Source organism: Drosophila ficusphila, unplaced genomic scaffold, assembly GCF_018152265.1.
Source record: "Drosophila ficusphila isolate 14025-0441.05 unplaced genomic scaffold, ASM1815226v1 contig_791, whole genome shotgun sequence".
Taxonomy (NCBI): Eukaryota; Metazoa; Arthropoda; class Insecta; order Diptera; family Drosophilidae; genus Drosophila; species Drosophila ficusphila.
The window spans coordinates 6,216,232-6,235,636 of NW_025064737.1; the positions used below are offsets into that span (position 1 = coordinate 6,216,232).

Here is a 19,405-nt window from a genome sequence, read left to right on the forward strand (position 1 = left end):
CATGTCTACTTATCATTTTTTCAAGGAATATGTATATCCAATTTCTTTGAAATCAAAAAATATTTCTTTTAATTTAGCCAATGTTTTAACAATCTGAAGAAATTGTTTTCTAAAAGAAAAGTTCCTTCTAACATTTTGTTAAGTTCCAGCAACAGATGTAAAACTATTTAAGAGTATTTTTTTTTAAGATTTGTGGATCACTTTGCTTGCCTTTACTGTATATTTGTTCTGCCGTGTTGGATACTCCTTGCAACTTCCATCAATGCAGACATCCGAGACATGAACTGCATATCAAACACGCACGGGATTCTAGACGTTTAGGTGTATGTCTGAGAGGATTTGTATATTTAAATCGAAGGCACTCCGTGAATGCCGATTGCATACTGGCCACTGAAAGTGCTTCACGGAAGTCGTAAATCGTCTTGAGAAATCGAGCTGACCGAGGACTTTGAGGGAGCGGTGCAAATGTCAATAGTGTGAAGCGAAACCTATTTATATGGAAATATCAAACGATTCCCCAGATAGATACAAGTGTATTTATAGGCGCGAGCATTTAATGGATACCGAGAAACTCCCGTTCGGAAATCTGACTATCTGTTATGGTTCGATAGCATTTGCCACTCATCTTTTTATCTTGACCGACAGGCCATCAGCAGCTGCCGTCTGCCACTGCTTCAAACAATTCATCATCCGAACTTCAAAAAGTGCAGCCAACTTTCAACGCCCCATAACGAATGGCCACTTAGACAGCTTCGAGATGCCACACATTCTCCAGACTTTCGAGGGACCGGCTGCCGGAATTGTTAGAAAAATGTGTTTGCCTATTTAGCATAAGCCGCTCAAGTGGCCAACAACAATACGAAAACAAAAGACACTACACAAAACGAAAGAGATTCAATCCAACTCATCGAATCTGGAATCTTCTCAAATTAAATTCCAAATGCAGCAAATTGAATTTTAGGTCCCACTCCTGTTCCTCTCGCATTTTTCTTTTCTGCTTCGATGATGTTTGTGTTAAAGTAATACCCTAGCTTGTTTGTGATTATGTTGAACACATGTTGACAAAATCAGAGGCAAGGGAAACCGACCCAAAGCCGAACATGGACCGCACATGAGAACACAGAAATGCAATTGAGACCAAACGGAAGCAGCTTCTGTCCTCCTTTTTGTTTTTGCTTGTTCTTAGTTTTGATATTTTTCCATTTCTTCTGAAGATTACCTTTTAGTTATGCGGATGGCATATCTTTCATTGTTTGTAAGGCTATGCAGTTTGAGGTTGTTAAAACCATAGCGTTTTATTATTTGCTATACATATATATTGTTAGAAATAGTTTTAACTAAGCCACGTCTTTGTTTATTCTTAAATATCTGAGCCACAGCATTGTTTGTATTTCAATATCTAATGTTGCTATTGATTCAATAATTTTAATTCTGGGAATCAGCTATACAGCTCATTCAACTTAGTATTCATACGAACAAGAATCTTCTTAATCCCACCGCAAACAATTCGTGTATTGGTGCCAAAAACTTTGCCCATTCAGCAAAGTTTTTTGCTTTCGTTTTATTTTAATGGGAGCATAAATTAGAAAAATTGCTCTTTCAGCATAGGAAAAAAAGTTCTATGGTGACTTCTACTCATATTATGGCCTCATTGTATCTCATGCAAATTGTCACATGAATATGAATGCAATTCCGCTGCGTTTGTTGCTGCAGTTTAAAATGCGTACTGGGTTTACTGTAACTGAAAATGGAGATGGAAATGGAAGTGGGATGGGTTGGGATGGGATGGGGTCAGGGGACCAGAAACGAAGGAGGCGAAGAGCTGGACAAATGGGCGGCCAACGAGGCGTTGAGGCCCCGCAGGAGACATGCAAAATATGTAAAGTATATACAAAAACCAAGGGGAAACGAATGTAAGGCAAGCCAAACACGAATTTAGATACTCTTCATAAAAATATACTTTTTATGGTACCCAATTTTAAGTCCGATATTTTTATATGGTCTTATATGAATTTTTTTAGCAGCATTCATTATTATCGGTTTCAATTACTTAAAGTGCTTTTAACCCCTTGGGTTTTTGTGTATTTTTTAAAAATTGGAATACGGTTAGAATACAATCAACTTTGATAAACTTGTATTATTTTGCATTTTTTAACATCCTCTATGAGCAAAGGGGAATTCCTTTGTGAACAGATTAGAAATGCTCCCTTCGGTAGGGTGTTTCAATGAGGGGCAGAAGAATTAAATCGTCTCTATGCGTCACGCGGCATTTGAGGCAGTTTAGTGGAACGAAGAGTGAAGCTGACTCCGTTGACTCCAACGGCGACTATGGCCTGGCATTTGGCATTCGGCATTCTGCCGTTTGTCGTCACTTGAGAGCTAAACGAATGCGGGTTCAGGGAAAATAAAAAGGCACAAAACATGAGACAACGCAGCAACAACAAAGACAGAAAAAAAGAATTAAAATTGGCATGGGCTGCCAATGAATTTAGCAATGTGGCAATGTCAATGCACTTTTGGTGGGCTACGAAAATAGATAGACAACCCGGAGATGGCATCGAGGTAACGGGTTTCAAGTGGAACTCCATTTGAGTGGCGCATTGTAAATTGAATCGAAGCCAAACCCAATAGAAAGCTATCAGTTTATTCTACTTCACTTTAAAATTTCGAGCCTCTTCTTGAATTGTTCTGACCCTTTTCGGAAATTCATAATCAAAAAATTACGTATGCCAGCGACATACGGATATGTTCAATAAAATTAACAACTTTGATTTTGGGAAAAAAAATCCACAGGTTAATTTGCTTTTGAAATTTTCGGTTGAATTGAAAACAGTATTTATAAATTTCAGTCACGCCCAGACTTCCTCTCCTTAGAACAGGGCCAACAAACAAACAACCAGCCTAATATCTATTAACACGTTCTTTTTCGTTCCCTTTCGCCTGGCCCGAGTTCAGATAAGATCTGGCTGGGTCCTTTGGTACGTGGCCATTGTTTGCAGTCCCCACAAGACCCTTGCACATACATCCTGTCGGGGCTTAGGCTTTGTTTCTATTGATTTTCCCGGACCTTCTTTGTGGCGATATCTGTTCTGTTTGCGTTCGACAATTGTGTGTATGGAGTACACCTACCTGAAAATGCAACCAAGAAGGACATCAGCTGCCACAATGGCAACGGAAAGGTGTCAAATCAGGAAGGAAATATCGATTTCTATTTATCCGTCACCGTTTAGGACAGAGGTGGGCGTACACACACAAATATTATGTGGTGTTATAGTTTTCCAAAAGAACAAGGATGGAAACATATCCGTTTTTCCATTATCTGTAAGGTGTCTTATACATATAATATGTTGTTGATAATAGAAACAAATTAACTGAAATCGGTAATCTTACGTACTAAAATATATTTTTTGCTTCCAATAAAAGGTTTGCTAGAAAGAGTTTATTTTAACGACTTTTTTACTATAAAGTATTTATAATGCATTTTAATTGAATGAAACTTTTTTGTTTTAACATTACAGAAAACCTTTGGTTATTTAAATAAAGAGATTCGTGTAGATGCCATTTAACGCAGTCGCAAACTTAAGTGGCAGTATTTTGGGTACATCAATCAGGCATTGTTGCGTATACACTTCACTTAGTTTGGTCACACATCCGTTAGCTCTTGACTTTATTAATATTTATTCAATTTGTGTAGTTGCGCCAGCTCTCCAAATTCACTTAACCCGCAGATCAGATGACAGGCAGTGGGGAATCGTATTATACAAATGTCGATTATCTTAATCTTGCTCCCGCCGTCCGGGGCATCCATCAATCATGTTTGGTTGTCTGCTCTGGGCAAATGCCACTTCAGCGAGTCCCCATCTTGTTGTCCGGATCTAAAGGAGGGAGCAAAGGGGGTTAGATATAGGGGTTGCGGGTGGATGAACGGATGGATGATATATACACGCAGATATTTGTCCCAACCGAGTCGCCCCAGTGAACTTCGAGCGACGAGCGGTGGGATACATTGTTCTCAGGCCGGACAGACGACGATTGTCAACATTAACTACACTTAATTCAAATTGCCAGCAGACATTTCACATCACAACTCCCCGTTTTGCCGTCTTACACCGCCCGTTAACGTTGCATAAATTATACCATAGAGCTGCAAATTGTCGCCAACAATTGAAAAGTTGTGCTGTGCGTTAAATGGCATAAAAACTGCAACAATTATCGCATGTGTTGCATTCCCAATGAGGCATTTTGTACAACAATTAATGGCCAGCAAGTGATTAGAGCCCCTCAACTCAACTCAACTTCACTTAACTCGACTCAGCTCAAGGGAACTGACCTGGGGCAAACTGAAGAGTTTGCATTTGCACAGTTTGCATTTGCCTCGCGGCTTCCGTGGGGCGGGTTTCTTTAATTGCCGATAAGCTTTTCTGTAATTGTTCTTTATGTTTGTTTGCTTTTCCCACCCGGTTTTCCCCCGTTCCCTCTGCCAAGTTCTTCTTGTTCGCTCCTTAGCTCTTTATTATTTGCATGCCTGGGAAGTGTTGAAGTGCAGTTGCAGCTGCTTCAGCTGACGATTCCAAGTGCTTTGGCGGGGCTAAATCTGGAATGGATCCAAGTAATTAAGTAAGTGCAGGCATCGTTCGCGATTGAGTGTTTTGCATAGTTTATAATGATTTTACAAATTTATTGGTATCGTTTAATAGCTTGTGGTTCTTATGGTAACATTGTGAAATTTAAGCGTTGCGGGAATAAAAGAATTTAAAAAATTCATTCATAATAATTATTTTTTAAGAGTACAGAAATGGTACAGGTTTGCTTATAAAACTCTTTAAATAAAGTTGACAATTTTAAACTAGCATTTAAACGAAATCCACCATAATCCCGTGAACAATTTTGCTTTCATTTTATAAGTTTCATAAAAAAGGGGAGGAATAAAAAAGGTACGCACAACAAAAATTGTTTTAAGTGCCAGTATTGCCACAAAAACTGTGACAACGTTGTTCTTATCATCTAATTTAACCACCTTAAGAACCGACTTAAATATTTAGAATTTAGAGGCGACATTTAACTTTCTTGATAGCCGTATTCCACAAAATTCCCGCCGTGGAAATTCCAGCAGTTCCCCAAAATGTGTTGTCAGTGGCACACGTGTCGTCGTCAGTTGGGCAATTCAATTAACCCGTACGACATCTAGTAATTTGCTTGCACGACCCACCTTTTCGACGGCTGCGTTTCATTACAAGAAAAGCCGTGCCTTTCGTTCACCTTTTACCTTTTGAAAAACATTTTCCACATGAAACTAATTTTCTACGACTGAATATTAAACGCAATTTTCGGCCTAAGATAAGATGGTCTGGTCTAAGGGTGTGTAATCCCAAATGAGGCGAAAACTCAATCTTGGCAAGGCGTTTTATGGAACAGTGGGTAGTCTAAGATTGTTTCACCTTTTTCGACCTTATCAATATTCATAACTTTTGCCGTTTCGGGCAAATATGTATCTGCAAGATACTTTGGTTTTTAGATACTAAAACAGATTTATGCTTTAAGTTCTACACTCCCCCGACGATTGATAAAATTTAACACAAATTGACTGCGTCACATAAGCCTCAAACATTTTGTTCCGCCACGCCCCTTTAATTTAACGCTACGCCTAGCTTCAATCTGGGGTCCACTCACTCGCATAGGAAAACCGAAAGAAATGAAGAAAACATTGAATCAGCATAAAATCTACATTATGAAAAGCTTTAGCTCCACGCTTCGAGTACGAAAATTTTATTAAAATTACCCACCCCATCCGGTATTCTGTAAAATAGCATGCGGCAGCTCGATTTTGGTCCAGGATTCCAGGTTTCCTACCTGGCCTGGTGATAAAATTAATAGCCTACGCCTGGTTTACGACAGCCGCACAGACGACAGACGCCGGCGAACAGAAAAAATTGAAATTGCCTCGAAAAATGTTCAAAAAGCTTTTTTGGGGGATAATTTTCAGTCCTGTAGTCTTTGTCTGGCTCCCCGCTCGCCATCCCTTTGATGGCAATCACGAGGCTTCATTTCATGGCGAGGCAGACACGAAAATATTCTAAGTAATTTCGGCTAAAATATGTTCACGATAGCCACGGATAGGCCATGACTATGGCATTTGGCTAATTTAGTTGGTCGAGCGGAGACAGCAACAAAAATGTTAACTGCCATCCATGGCAAAAATTTCTATTTAAGCGGAATGCTGCCACCAGATTGTATCGGTATAGAACCGTCTAGGAAAGATGATAGAGTGGCCTTAAATTTGGTTGAACATTTGATTATATGCCGGTATATTTAGATTCTGTATGATAGTTTTACATTATTTGTGAAAGCATACATGAAAGCATGCATGTTAAAGTAAACATTTATTTTTCCTACACTAAGCAAACACTATTGAAATGCTAAGCACTGCACTTTAGTTTTAAAATATATTTTCAAAGGCTTTTGTTAGAATCAACAAAACAAATCAAAAACATTTTTTAATCTCTTGAATATATACAGGTGAATACACCAACACAAATAACCTTTTCATATTTAGTCTGAGTTTGGAAATGAAAAAAAAAAATTAAATGCCAGGAAAAACCATAACACAAATATTTGCGTGAAAATGAAACCCATTCTCAATATTATTCCTCGCTCGCTTTATAGCAGCAATAAAAATTCATTCTTTTTGTTACATGTCAGTGAATCTGGCAGTCAAACGGGAAGGCTAGGTGAAAAGCGCTTGCTGTTTGTAGAAGGAGAAAACAAATTGCAATTGCATCACAGGCTCTAGTTGTACGCCTCAGTTGTTGCTGCAAGAGTTTCCATTTTTAATAATTTCCATTAACTAAATACTCGTTGAGGCCTGCAATTTGTTGTTCTGTTCGGTTTTTCGTTTTACCCTGACCTCCGACGGGTTGGAAAATTCCAAATAAAAGAAGGGCACCCGACAATAAAAAAAAAAAAACAAAAAAGGAATTGCGTAAGGAAAATACGTTTGTAGGAAATGCGGGCTTCAACTGAGGCATCGATGTAGGTCAGTGTGTACGTATATATATATATATTGTTTGCTCACACTCACACATTGGAAACCAAAGTCAACATGCACTTGCATCGCACGATATTACACATACGCCGCATGGTACGGAAAGCCGGGTGAGAAAAATGGGACGACAGGCAGTCTTTGCCAAAGCCCATTACCCACAAAAGTGTGTTCGGGTTTTTAGCGCCTTCGCCTTGCCCCCACATTCAAGTGTTTGACTTGCCTCACTCACTTTTCCACTCCTCAGTCGTTCTTTCCACTTTTTGGTTATTTTTTGTAGTGCATATTTTCATTCTTTTTTTGTTTTGTTTTTGAGGCCATGCCAGCGAAGGGGCAAGTGCAAGTAATTGTTATAATGGCCCAGGAATATTCATGGGCCTGTGTGTGTGTGTGAGTGTGCCGGTTATTTACCTACTTTACAATGCGCCACAGTTTCCGCATCGGGCTTTAATATTCCCTCGCAAACTGCGTCTGCTCCTCCTTGGCTTTTTGCTTCAATTAGCAGCAGCCATAATTGCGGCTTATTTACATTCTTTTTGGGTGCAAATTTTAGTTGTGAGTCGGGTTAATTAGACGGCTCGTAAATTATGCAGTCGATAAATGTGCAAATTTGTTGCGGAACAAAGTCATTTTGGTAAATGGCATTCAGTTATTATCAGATAATTGGCGATAAGTAGTCAGATAAAAATGTTTCGCTCAAATACCCATTAAATGGTTATAGTAACTGCAATTATAATATTTGCAGTATATTTACTTATATAATTGAAATTTAACAAATATTTATTTAATATATTAACCCTAAAGATTTTCAAATTTTGTAATTTGACATCATATCTATTTTATTTGATATTTGATAGTTGATAACTAAACTTTGTATTTGCTTTATGCTGAAGAGAGGCAATCACAAATATATTTTGTTTGATATTTGATAACTAACCTTTGTGTTTGTTTTGTTCTAAAAAGAAGCAACCACAATTTTGTATTACTCAACCTCCAGCCAAAGAAATAAAACAAACACACAGAGTCAAGTCGAAAATCAGCATGAAAGCTTTTTTTCAATGATTATTGTGAGCACTGACGCCAACTGCTTAAAATAATGAAAAGGGGTAGGACAAAAAATCAAACAGCCGTATAAAATTTATGCTGGCGCCAGATTTTTGTTTCCTTTTGTCAAATAAAAGTTGACTAGAAAATCTCTAATATAGCCGCAACGCGAAAATGTGTTAAGCATATGCAAAATGTCGCGCGATAAAAATGTCACTGTGACAGACAGAAAAAAAGGAAGTAGCGACAAAAAATAGTAATGAGATAACTAAACAAAACTCAAACCATCTCCACACTGCCATTAATTATATTTCATACATACTTGAATTTTTCGTTCTGCCTTTGCCGATTGCAAATGATAATTTATCTCTGCGATATGCATTGATAGCATCGAGCCAACCATATACTCGTATTTGAATGGTTGAAGAGGCGTGGGGCTGCGTTAAGCGGCTTGTTGAGTTGGTTTCGGTTCTGATATCCCTCGCCTTCTCCGGCTAATAAATCATTTCGTTTATGACCGCCGACGTTGTCGTTGAATTATAGGCGACAATGTGGCAGCTTTTTTCTGATGATGGCGCCGACACTCCCGACTCACTCGATTCTGTAGCTCCCATTCTGGCAATGACTAAGGCAAACTTGATTCTTTTGTCCGTCCCCTCAACATCTGCATATGGATGGGTTTATTGGATTGGGCTTAGGGTGTTGGCTGCCAATGATTTGCCCTTTCGATGCTTTTATAAGGACGCACTTAATTAGGGAGTGTTCATCTAGCCAAGTTTTAAAGAGTTAAGGCAGAATGCAATAAATGAAATAAAATAAGAGGAAAAAAACTGAACATGTATGCTAATTATGCTTTGCTTTTATTTCAGGTTGTTCGTATATGCCAGTTATGTTTCTATGGTTCTAATAAATATATGCTTTTAATACCATAACCGCAGTGCAGATACAATGTTTTAATTAGTGCAAATTTGAGGGGTTTGGCCAATGTTTGTTTATTAAAAACCGAGCAGCGTTCTTTGAACCCACCTAATTATTAACTTAGTTTTCCCTATTTATTTTTCTAATTAAGTTTGCAAGCCTGACCGTAAATGCCTTTGAACTTATTTTAAGCTCACCTGTCCTACAACCCTTACAAGCCATTTGACAAAGCTGTGACCCAAAAAACGTAAATGAAAAGCAAATCTAAAGACCCAAAAAAACTTTTCTACCTTAAGCCCTTAAATACTTGGAAAGTAAGACAAATCCCCATTTTTCTGGATGGGCGGGGTTAGAGGATTGCGTACTTAAGTAAACTGAATTGAAATAAAACTAATTGCTAATTGAGCGGCGTGGAAAGGGGATCGTCGTACCCAAGCCGAAATCAGACTAATGGCCAGTTGCCCAGAGTCGTCAGTTCGTGGTGACGTGTAAGGGGTCAGTCAGTAGCCTGGATACACGTAATTACCATGTTCGGCGGAAACAGTTCCCAACTTTGGACTGTCCTGTCCGGTGGTGCTGCCTCTTCCGCTCCCGTTGGCCCAAGTTTGGTTATTGTTTCGACTTGGCTGTCCTACTTCAACGTTTTAAATCCGTTTCTTCTCTCCCTAGTTAGCTGTTATTGCTGCTTGTTTTTCGGGCACAACTCGTTTCTTTTGGCCATGTTGTTCGTTTGGGGTTTTCTTGTAATTTAATTTTGCGGTCAACCGACATGACACAGGAAGCACGGAAGGCATAAAGTAGCTGGCAGTCCGGACCGCAGGCCAGCGCCGCAGAGCATCCTTTTCTAGCTACTTTCCCCTAATTTCATGCCGTGCCTGTTTTGGCCTCTGATTGTGCTTCTAAAGCACTTGCAGAAAATATTTTTTATGGCCAACAAATTGCGTTTTAAAGCTCGGCTGATTTTAACGACTTTTAATTATCATCAGATAGTTAAAAATTTAACGAAAATGGCTTTGAAATTGAAAGCCCAAATTTAATTTTTATATTTAAACTAAATGACCTTCCTTTTTAATTGTGAAGGATACATAAAAATTAAATAATAATATTTACAATAAAAACAGAACTTAACTTACTTAAGTTTAATGTAATTTTTTTGTGGTTATTTGATTTAATGTAACTTTTAAATTGGTTTTTATAGTGTAGTTTCGCCGGAAGACACATTGCAACCATTTTACAGTTCTTGCCAAAATTTCCGTCAAGTGCGTTGGCGTCGATGTTCGCGTTGACGTTTCCGCTGATGTTGCCACGTGAAGCGGCAACGTTTTGCTTTTCTTCCACGCTTTTTTCCTTAAGGGTTTTTGGGGGTAGGCTTTGAAAGGGCTTTGTGTGTTCTTACACTCTTTTCGCATTAATGACAAGGCACGAGCAGCATTGTTGTCTACTTGTGAGGTGAATTTGATTTTAGAAACAACTGAAAGCTTTTCTATAAACCATTAAAAGCATAATATTGTGATTTTAGATTTTTTACGTGGTCATACTATGGTTACCCATAAATTGATTTCAGTTTTTATTGGTTAAAAAGACTTATCAATACTTTTTCAAGTTCTCGGTTACTCACTTATCATTTGGTTACTAAATGCACAGCTTTGCCAACTTATTTATGACCATTAATTACTTAGTGGTTCTTTTAATATCAATCATAATTTAAGCCAGTAATTAATATTTTAAACCTAATAAAAAGGCCATCAAAATATTATAATTAAGGTAAATAAATAATGTTTCTAATTATCGTGTAATCAAAGAAAGCTCCTCGTCATCTCACCAAAGAGGATTCTTTTAGGGAACTCCAACTCCTGGAATAGCCAGTACCTTTTACTTTGTCGGCTTAAATGAGTGGCGCCTCTGGCATTTTTTTTTTTTTTTTTTGACGAACGTGTGCTAACGTTTAGCGCCTTCTAAAAAAAGATCCATGAAAAATAATAAGGGTCGTCCTTTCTGCTTTTCTTTCAGTATTTGTTTCGGCAACTTTTCTCAATCTCATTTTCTCCTTTTCTTTTCGGCATCCTTTTTGTCCTTTTTTGTACTCTGTGTGTAGGTTTTAATAGGCTTTCGGTCTCGGTTTACTCGCCTTTGGGACGGACCAAGCAAAAACAGATGGCCGGAGTATAAATTATATACTGGTATAGATAGAATTTATAAAACATATTTGATGACTGGAAATATTTTTTTCTAATTTGGATTTTTTATCTGTCTTTTCAGGTAAGCAACGAGTTTTTACTTAAATAGGATAAAAATAAAAGTAAATTGAACATCATCTCCGTGAGTTAACTTCAAACAATAAATCCTTAATTACAAAGTCTAACGATTATATAATTTAACGAAGAGCTAAACCAGATGTCTGAGCACGTTTCCAATGAAATTAAATAGCAATTTCCTTTAATGAATTCCCGCTGATCACTTGCTAAACCAAACGCGACGATGCTTAATTTAATTAAAGCTTAGACAAACGCAGTAATGTGCTCAAGTGCCAACACAATTAAGCAAATCATAAAATCAATTAGGCGAGCAATGCATTTCATCTTAATGTCCACTGACTTGACAAATAAAATGGCGGAGCCAAAGTCAAACAATTTGATATGGAGCCACGCACACCACGGCATGGACGACACCCCATTAAACACACGCACACACACACAAAACACACACGTGGGAGAGCGGACAAACATCTGCCCAATTAGAGCATTAAACCTAATGCCAACACGATTGCAATTAATTACCGAAGAAATTAAATTCCATGTTCAACACGTAAATGGCGAATATAAAGCGCGCTTCCCCCAGTCTTCCATTGCTTTTCCGGTCCTGGACGCTCGATGAAATGGGCCACCATTATGTGCGGTTACTCCATCGCCTCTAATGCCACGCCCCCACTGCCACCTGCCACCGCCTTGCGTGCCACCCCCGCCCCCCACCATCAAACAATAACGTGTTGCCACGTTAATGACGCCACATGGCAGCGGACTAGACCAATCCATGATTGCACTTAACGTGTCCCGCGTTTTATGTCTTTTTCCGCTTTTCTCGCGTTTTATCTGAAGCCCGACAGCGCGAAAAGTTTTTCATGAGCTTTTCCTCTGGGGCATGAGTCTTTAGTCGGGGGTTAATCGTGGATTCCATTCGCCAATCGACAATGTGGCATGACCTGTGACCTCCTTGCAAGTACGAACGTACATTTCTGACGTCAAAAGTTATTATGTACAAAGCTGTCATCGAATACGGAAATGCTTGCTATTTAGAATGACAGATAAGCTCTATTAAGTGGTCAGAAAAGCGTTTATATTATGATAATTTGGAGTTTAAATTTAGAGTCACGTTAACATATTTTGTTTTTGGGATAATAGTACTCTTATCAAAATTAGACCTTTTATATTTTTCGAATCAGCTTTCATTTGTTGATTATAAAATGTATGTTATTGCTGGACTTTCTTTCACTAGGACCTTTTGCACCCTTTGATTAACACAAAGTTTATTGCGATGGCTCTTAGTTTGATTACTATAATTATACCCAATCAGCTTTGTACCTGTGGGTTTGAGTGCATGGCCTTAATCCTGTAATTATGTCAAGTCCGTGCTTCATATTGGCTAAATCACAGGAGGGAGTTTACGTGATGTGTATATTTTGGCTTTGTCCATGCTAGGCACATTCCCTGTTTGTTTCCTAAACATATACCAAAGCTAAAATTATTGGCTAATTGCTCAAATGCCAACTTGTCAACAAACTCGTCGAGTTCATGGCGAAAGGGGTCCTTATTTATAAGGCCATTGAACCCCTGGGGTCAACATTTGAGGAGTTCGTTTGCAGTTCGTGCCAGGTAAACATTTATATTTTTTCCAAGGCATTTGTAAATACAAAGTAAGAACTAGAAAAAAGGTATATTCCCTATAAAAAAAAAAAGATCAGGATCGTTATAAATAAAACAAAAGTAAAGATATTTATTAAAATATTATGTGTTATGTAAACGTATTTATTTTGTATTGTTGAAATTAATACCCCTAGAATGTTGGTTATTTGAAACCTGAACAAGCCTATTGTCTGCCCTCGGGCAAGCGTCCATTACCAAGATTAAATTGATTGAAAACAAATAAATGGGGGATTATGAGAAATATTGGGTAGACAAAGGGGTTTGAGGCAGACGAATTGCGATAAAGGTTGAGGCCAGGTTCATATCTTTTGACAGGCTTTGCCGTCCATTTTCAGTTTATTTACTAATGAGCCAATAAGGCCACGCGACCGAGACCGATTCACAAGGTTATTCCTCAACCCGCTTCCATGAAATATTGGGCGGTGGGCACTCAGATATTTATGTTTGGCAAAAGCTTTTCTTTTGTCCTCGTCCTTTGGAGGGTGGCGATTGCCGTTGGCTGAGTGGTGGTGTGGTTTCATGTCAGCTTTTGTTTTCCACTGCTGCATTATGAGCACGTTTCATACTTTGCACTTGCTGTCGTGTTGCAAAAGTTTTTTGTTGCGAGCAAAGCCGCCGCGGTCACATCTGCAGCCATGTTGCATAGACTTCAAGGAATAGTAACATAAGCTAATGTCAAAACGTGTTTTAAGTCGCGTTAACATAACAGTTGAAAAATGTTTAATATTTTGAATTATGTTTATATAAGAAAGTTAGCAAAATGTGTTTATTAAAAACCTTATCAAAATCTCACGCTACCCTAATTTGCTAAAGACAATTTAAGGGTTATGTATACTCTTGTATACTCTTACAAAACAAAAATATTTATTGCTAAGTAATTACTAGTTCAATCAAAACGTAAGCAAAACTATTGCGTTTCACTAATTGGCCAAAGTAAAATTGTAGGTTAAATAAACTGTTGTCAAGCCCTTACAAAAGGGGAATACTACATGTTAAGTAATTACTATTTCAATCAATTTAATTGCTCAATTTCCGTAAGCTTTGAGGGCGATACACATTTCAGAGTTTTATTCAATTAAAACTGTACCAGCAAATGAAAGGCTTCAATCAGAATTGTTGGTTGGCCTAAGACAAAGTTTAAAAGGACATTAAAGTGCTACTTATAGCAGATAAAATTAGACTTTTAATTAAGAAATACAAGAGTAAATTTATACGACATGCTGCGTTAAAACCAATTAAAAGGGGTTAAAAAGTTTTGTAAACTCTTGCTTTAACGAGTATTTTATTAACTTTAGACTTGTAGCCATTAAATATGCATGTGTTCATGTTACACCAAGGCAGGTGTGCAGCTGACAGATGTAACAAGGCGCATTAAAAAAAGGAAACATCAAGCGGAAAGTTAAATAATGGCGGGGGAAAATAGCAGCAGCCAAAAAGCAAACAAGACTCCGCGTTTAACCCCCTTTTCCCTTTTTTTCTGAGAGCACTCCGCCAAATCATGTGAAAGCGCTCTAAGCTATAAATTCGCTAAGCAGGAAGAATTCATTTTTTACTTTGCCAATTTATGTATGCCAACAGAAGAAAGCAAGTGGAGCGTAATGAGGAAGAGTAGGGAGTAAGTACCTGTGCATTCTTTAAAGTTTTGCAAACTTGGAAAGTTTATGCACAGACTTTATGTTGTCTACTTTGTGGGGCAACATTTTCAAACTACCTCAAAAGGTGGCTTAAATCTTTTAAGGATATTAATTTTAAATAGTGCAAATAGAATGAATTAAAGAAGCTTTGTATTAAGGGAAGATATATATAAGAGGATTTTACTAAATGATTAAACCCACATTTAAAATTGATTGCATAGCTTTTCAAAAGCAAATAAAACAGTCGTTATAGAACAGCTTTTAAGTATGAAAAATTGGGTTGCTTCACCTGGCTTGATCCTTTGAGAGGCTAAACGATTTAGTGACTTATTCCATTTGATACGATTGGGGAATCCCCAAATGCATAGATGACAACCGACAGCACATGTGCACAGTAGTACCAATTTGCAAACAGATGCTAAAAGCGCATAATCACATGTCAAACCGAGAGTCTAGAAGTCGTGGTCTTTCCCCACACTCCTGTCTAACTCTCAGACACAAGTGTAATTAATTACTAAATACGTGTTTGCAATGCTTAACTGAGAACACTGGCACGCACTCACTGGAAAAGAGACGAATGCTTGCCTAAACTATTCGCACTTCAAACGGAATATCCCGTCGAGTACTCGCACTGTCTCAAGTGTTCGTGTACGTAGACCAGTAGTTGATTTCCCCACCATCCCCAGTCGCTCTTCATGTGCATTTCTATAATTGTATATATATTTGAACAGCTCTGACCACGCCCAGTTGTCAGTTCGCCTCGCCTGGGAAGTGTTAAATAACAAGTTCAAGTCAAAGTTCCCTGTTCCCCGTTCCCCGAAAGGAAAAACAACTTTTTGCCTTTCAGCCTTATAAATGACTCTCGAGGCTTTTGAGTTATGAAATGAGCTCCTGTGCTCCGGCCCACCCACTAGTTCTCCCACGGCTGGAGCGAAATGATAAATTGTGGCTCGGTGCTCCCCGTGAGACATTCGAAATATGCTGGTAATTATTTTGTTGAATGTCGCTCAGGTTTTAGTGCGAGAATTTATTATCTCCATTCTCTCGCCGGACGCCGCCCATAGACTAGACCATAATAAATTTGTGCGGGTTAGTTGGCATCGCCCAGGATCGCAATTTATAAATGACTTCAACGTACTTGCGGTGAACTAGTTGAGGGTTAAACTAAAATATAGTGTATGCATGCATAAAGCAATTCGAAATGTGGGTGAACTAAAATTAACTTTCGAAGAATGTTATTTAAAATCTTCTATTGTAACACCTTTTAATAGACATTTTAATTTAATGAAATCAATTATTATTCGAATTTTCAAATTGAAACAGTTTTTAAAGTTGTATTTGGGACATTTCAGATTAATTTTGAGGAAAAGTAATGTTTTTCCCCAAAACTTTTTTAAGGGGCACAACTAGTGTGACATTTCAAAAAAATCTTTTTTTTTTTTCTTTCATATTTCGGAAGATTACACCTTTAAAAATAACATATTAAAATTTACAATCGATATCTTAAATAGTTTTTGAGTTACAGCAATTTTAAGAGCAGCCGCTTGTATAGCAGTGAATACAATCATTTTATCTTTAAACGCGTTTTTCTCGAAACTGCATTTTCCGAATTTGCTGCAGTGATAACTCAAAAACTAATGATCCGATCACTATCAAATTTTTTTTAGATGTTTTATATATAGTCCTCCCTACAATGACCTATCGGTTTTTTGATCCGATCAAAAATCGAATTTTGGCAGGCCAAAAACGACCAAAATTTTGGGCAAAATTCGATTTTTTTTTTTTAACGCCGCCATTTTGTCAATTTTTGACATTTTTTATTTATCGTAGGTCATTGTATGGACAATATCATCTAGTTTAACGAGAATTTTTCATTTTTTAATTTCATCCACGGAGAAGGCCTGAATCACTGCAGCAGTTGGGGCACTTTTTTTTTTTAGCGCCGTTGGAGATCGGCTCTAGCTTAGAAAATATTTAATTTTTTTCTTTAAAAATTTTACTGTATATTCCTCAAACCTGTATAAATATATTCTGAAAATTTGAAAAGAATTGATCAAGTAGTTTTTTTTATAAAAATTCCCAAAAATCATCATTTTTTTAGGCCGTCACACTAGTTGTGCCCCTTAAGTTGATGTGACAGTTTTGACATTTTTATTGTTATTTAGCGAGATAGAATACGATGAAAAAGAAAAGGAAGACTTTTTGGGAACCTGTCAAAACGCAATAACAATTAAAATATAGTGGTTTTGGCAGCTTGCTGGGAGCCAGAATATGCCAGAAAACCCAGTTTGAATCCAGCCAAGTCAAGTCAAGACAATTACAGGCACTGGCCGGCTTCAACAAAAACAGCCGAGCCATTTTCTCCGCCCTGTGAATAACGTCAAGTTCAGACACGCAGAAGAGTCAACAAAGCCAAGTGACAACGAAAAAAAAACTGGCAAGAAAAACCCCAAAACTTGAGGAACAAATTGTATTATCTTGCGAAAGAAATTTGTACATTTTGAATTTAATAATATTTCTTGTTTTTCTGTTTGTATTCGTTTTATTTGTTTTATTTTAATAGTAATCTGCAGAAGAATACTATTTGACTTGTTTTTTAGGAAATGACTGCCGAAAGAGACCTTCCCACAAACCAATTTAAAATGCAACTCGGCTAACTGCCAATCGGAGAACTAATTAAATGAATTAGCAAATTTAATAAAAGATTTCGTGGCCGGGGCAATTTCATCATTGGCGGTTAGGTGATACACTTTTTGTTGCCTACTTTTGGAATTTGCCACCTGCATGGACGCTTGGAACAAAAGTTTTTATTCGAACCCACCCTCTTCCCAGTTCAACAAACTGGTTTCTCCTTTTTTACTCTGCTAATTGCTTGTCCATTTCACGGATTGTGGGTGTATGGGAACGTAGAGAGGATAAGAGTGACTTCGAACCAGGTTGCTATGTAGGTCGCCAATTGGATTTCAGGCAATTAAAAGCGGATTAAAACTGCTGTGCGTTACGGCAAATGAAAAAGAAAACTTGGCTCTTTTTTGCATTGTTTTTAATCTGATTGTGTTTTGTCGCTGACGGCAAAACTGCCTCATAAGGTATTCTCCAGCTTTCTGGATTCAAAGTGGGATCCAGCCTCTCCTGTCTCGCTGTTACAGCATTTTAATGCGTATTAACAAGGTAATTGCAGCGGCTTTCACAGGCTTAACCAAGGCGAGATATTCGTTTACAATGGCGGTAGGAGAAATAACTGAGGATGCGATGTTGACTTCTTGTAACGGGAGGTTGGTTGTAGAGGGTTTACTGGGTGGATTATAATACACTCAAATGTTTATGAAAAGCTTCGGCAATAGAATAAATACAAACAATGAAAGCCTTTCCTGTATCGCGACATGTTTAAAGAGTTATATTCTGAATATGTTTTATATTTTATTATATTTACTGGTATTACTGAACAAACACATTAAATTTACAGAAACCTCTCTGTGTATAGATAAGATTTAAGCGTATTCTAAACTCATTAAATACCAATTTTATAAGAAATGCGACAAAATATTTAAATTTTATTATTAAATTTCTAATGATGTAATAGCATTATGCCATTTTCATCAGCTATGCCTACTTAACTTGCAAACCTCTTCACGTGGCTATGCCTCTATAACGTCTTTTATAGTAATTATTGAAAAGTTTTCCCTGCTTCCGAGTTATGTAAGCATTAAGTAAACGTCGGGCATAATGTTTATGCATTTATAATACATAATGTGGCAGAAGAACAGAACAGAACGAGGAACTTCTCCATCGGGAGCTGAGGAACATGATCCGGGGACGAAACACGCTCAAAAGTATGCAACAAAGTTATGCAAAGTGCAGGCGGCTGACGTGGGAAGACAGCTTCGCTTGCCACTTGAGAAACGCTGTGAAAATTCCCAAGCAGCGGGGGAAACAGAACAAAAAACAGTGTCACAATGCATAATGGGCTAAAAGCGAGGGGTATGCGTTTGGTCGTCGACTGTCGACATCTTGCCTGCCAACTGCAACAGGATGCAGGTTAAGTTCTTGACGCCAGCGCCACATAAAGTGGCAAAAGTTATGCATGCGCCCGTTCTAAAAAGCAGGGCGTGGCAAGTGTCAACTTGTTTGATTTAGCTCCCAAGAAGGAGCCCAAGTGCAGGAAAATGGCGCAAAATAATCAGCAGAAAACTGAAAGCGGCAATTTCTCAGGCACCAATCAGTGCCTCATTACATGCGACCTGGCTGGGCAGCAACCTTCCTCCTTCTCCGATCCCAAGTATATCAGCTTCCGCTGCCATAACATGCTGACGTGTTTCCGGCACACACACATACATATATGCACACATATATGCTGGGAACATTAGAGCAAAAACAAAGTGCGGAGAACGAAGGAACGTCGAGCGCATATATTTTCTGTGATTTATTATTTTATCCCGTCAACAGTGAAAAAACGAAAAAGTTTCTTCGAGTTGTTAGAGGAAGTTAAAAAAAGGGACGAAGTGGAAAGACTTGGGGTTCTCGGGTTGTACCACCATCTTATGACTCCCTGATAATTTTAAATAGGCTTTTAATGGTTTTTACGGTAATAAAATTAAAGGTTCAAAGTTTAAGTTCATAATTTACTGGTATTCAAAATAATGTTATTTCAATGATCCCAAACCAGTAACAACCTTTTTTTATACAGCTATGTAAAACAAATCTTATAAAAATTCTTCTGAGAAAAAAATTATTTAAGAAGGGCAAAATGTAAAGCTTTCTACCAAGAAAAATGTCTTTCAACTAAGATGCTGTTTAAAGCTTCTAGAATCAGTACTTTAAAAATTTCTTTGTTCCCTTCAGTTGGCTGC

The 19,405-nt window shown here is 37.8% G+C and overlaps 1 protein-coding gene across 1 annotated transcript in view; it reads left to right on the top strand.

Annotated features, from left to right (window-relative positions):
* The window catches only part of LOC108101071 (heparan-sulfate 6-O-sulfotransferase 2), an 83,032-nt gene that overhangs the window by 10,930 nt on the left and 52,697 nt on the right, over positions 1-19,405 (top strand). The window lies entirely within an intron of this gene.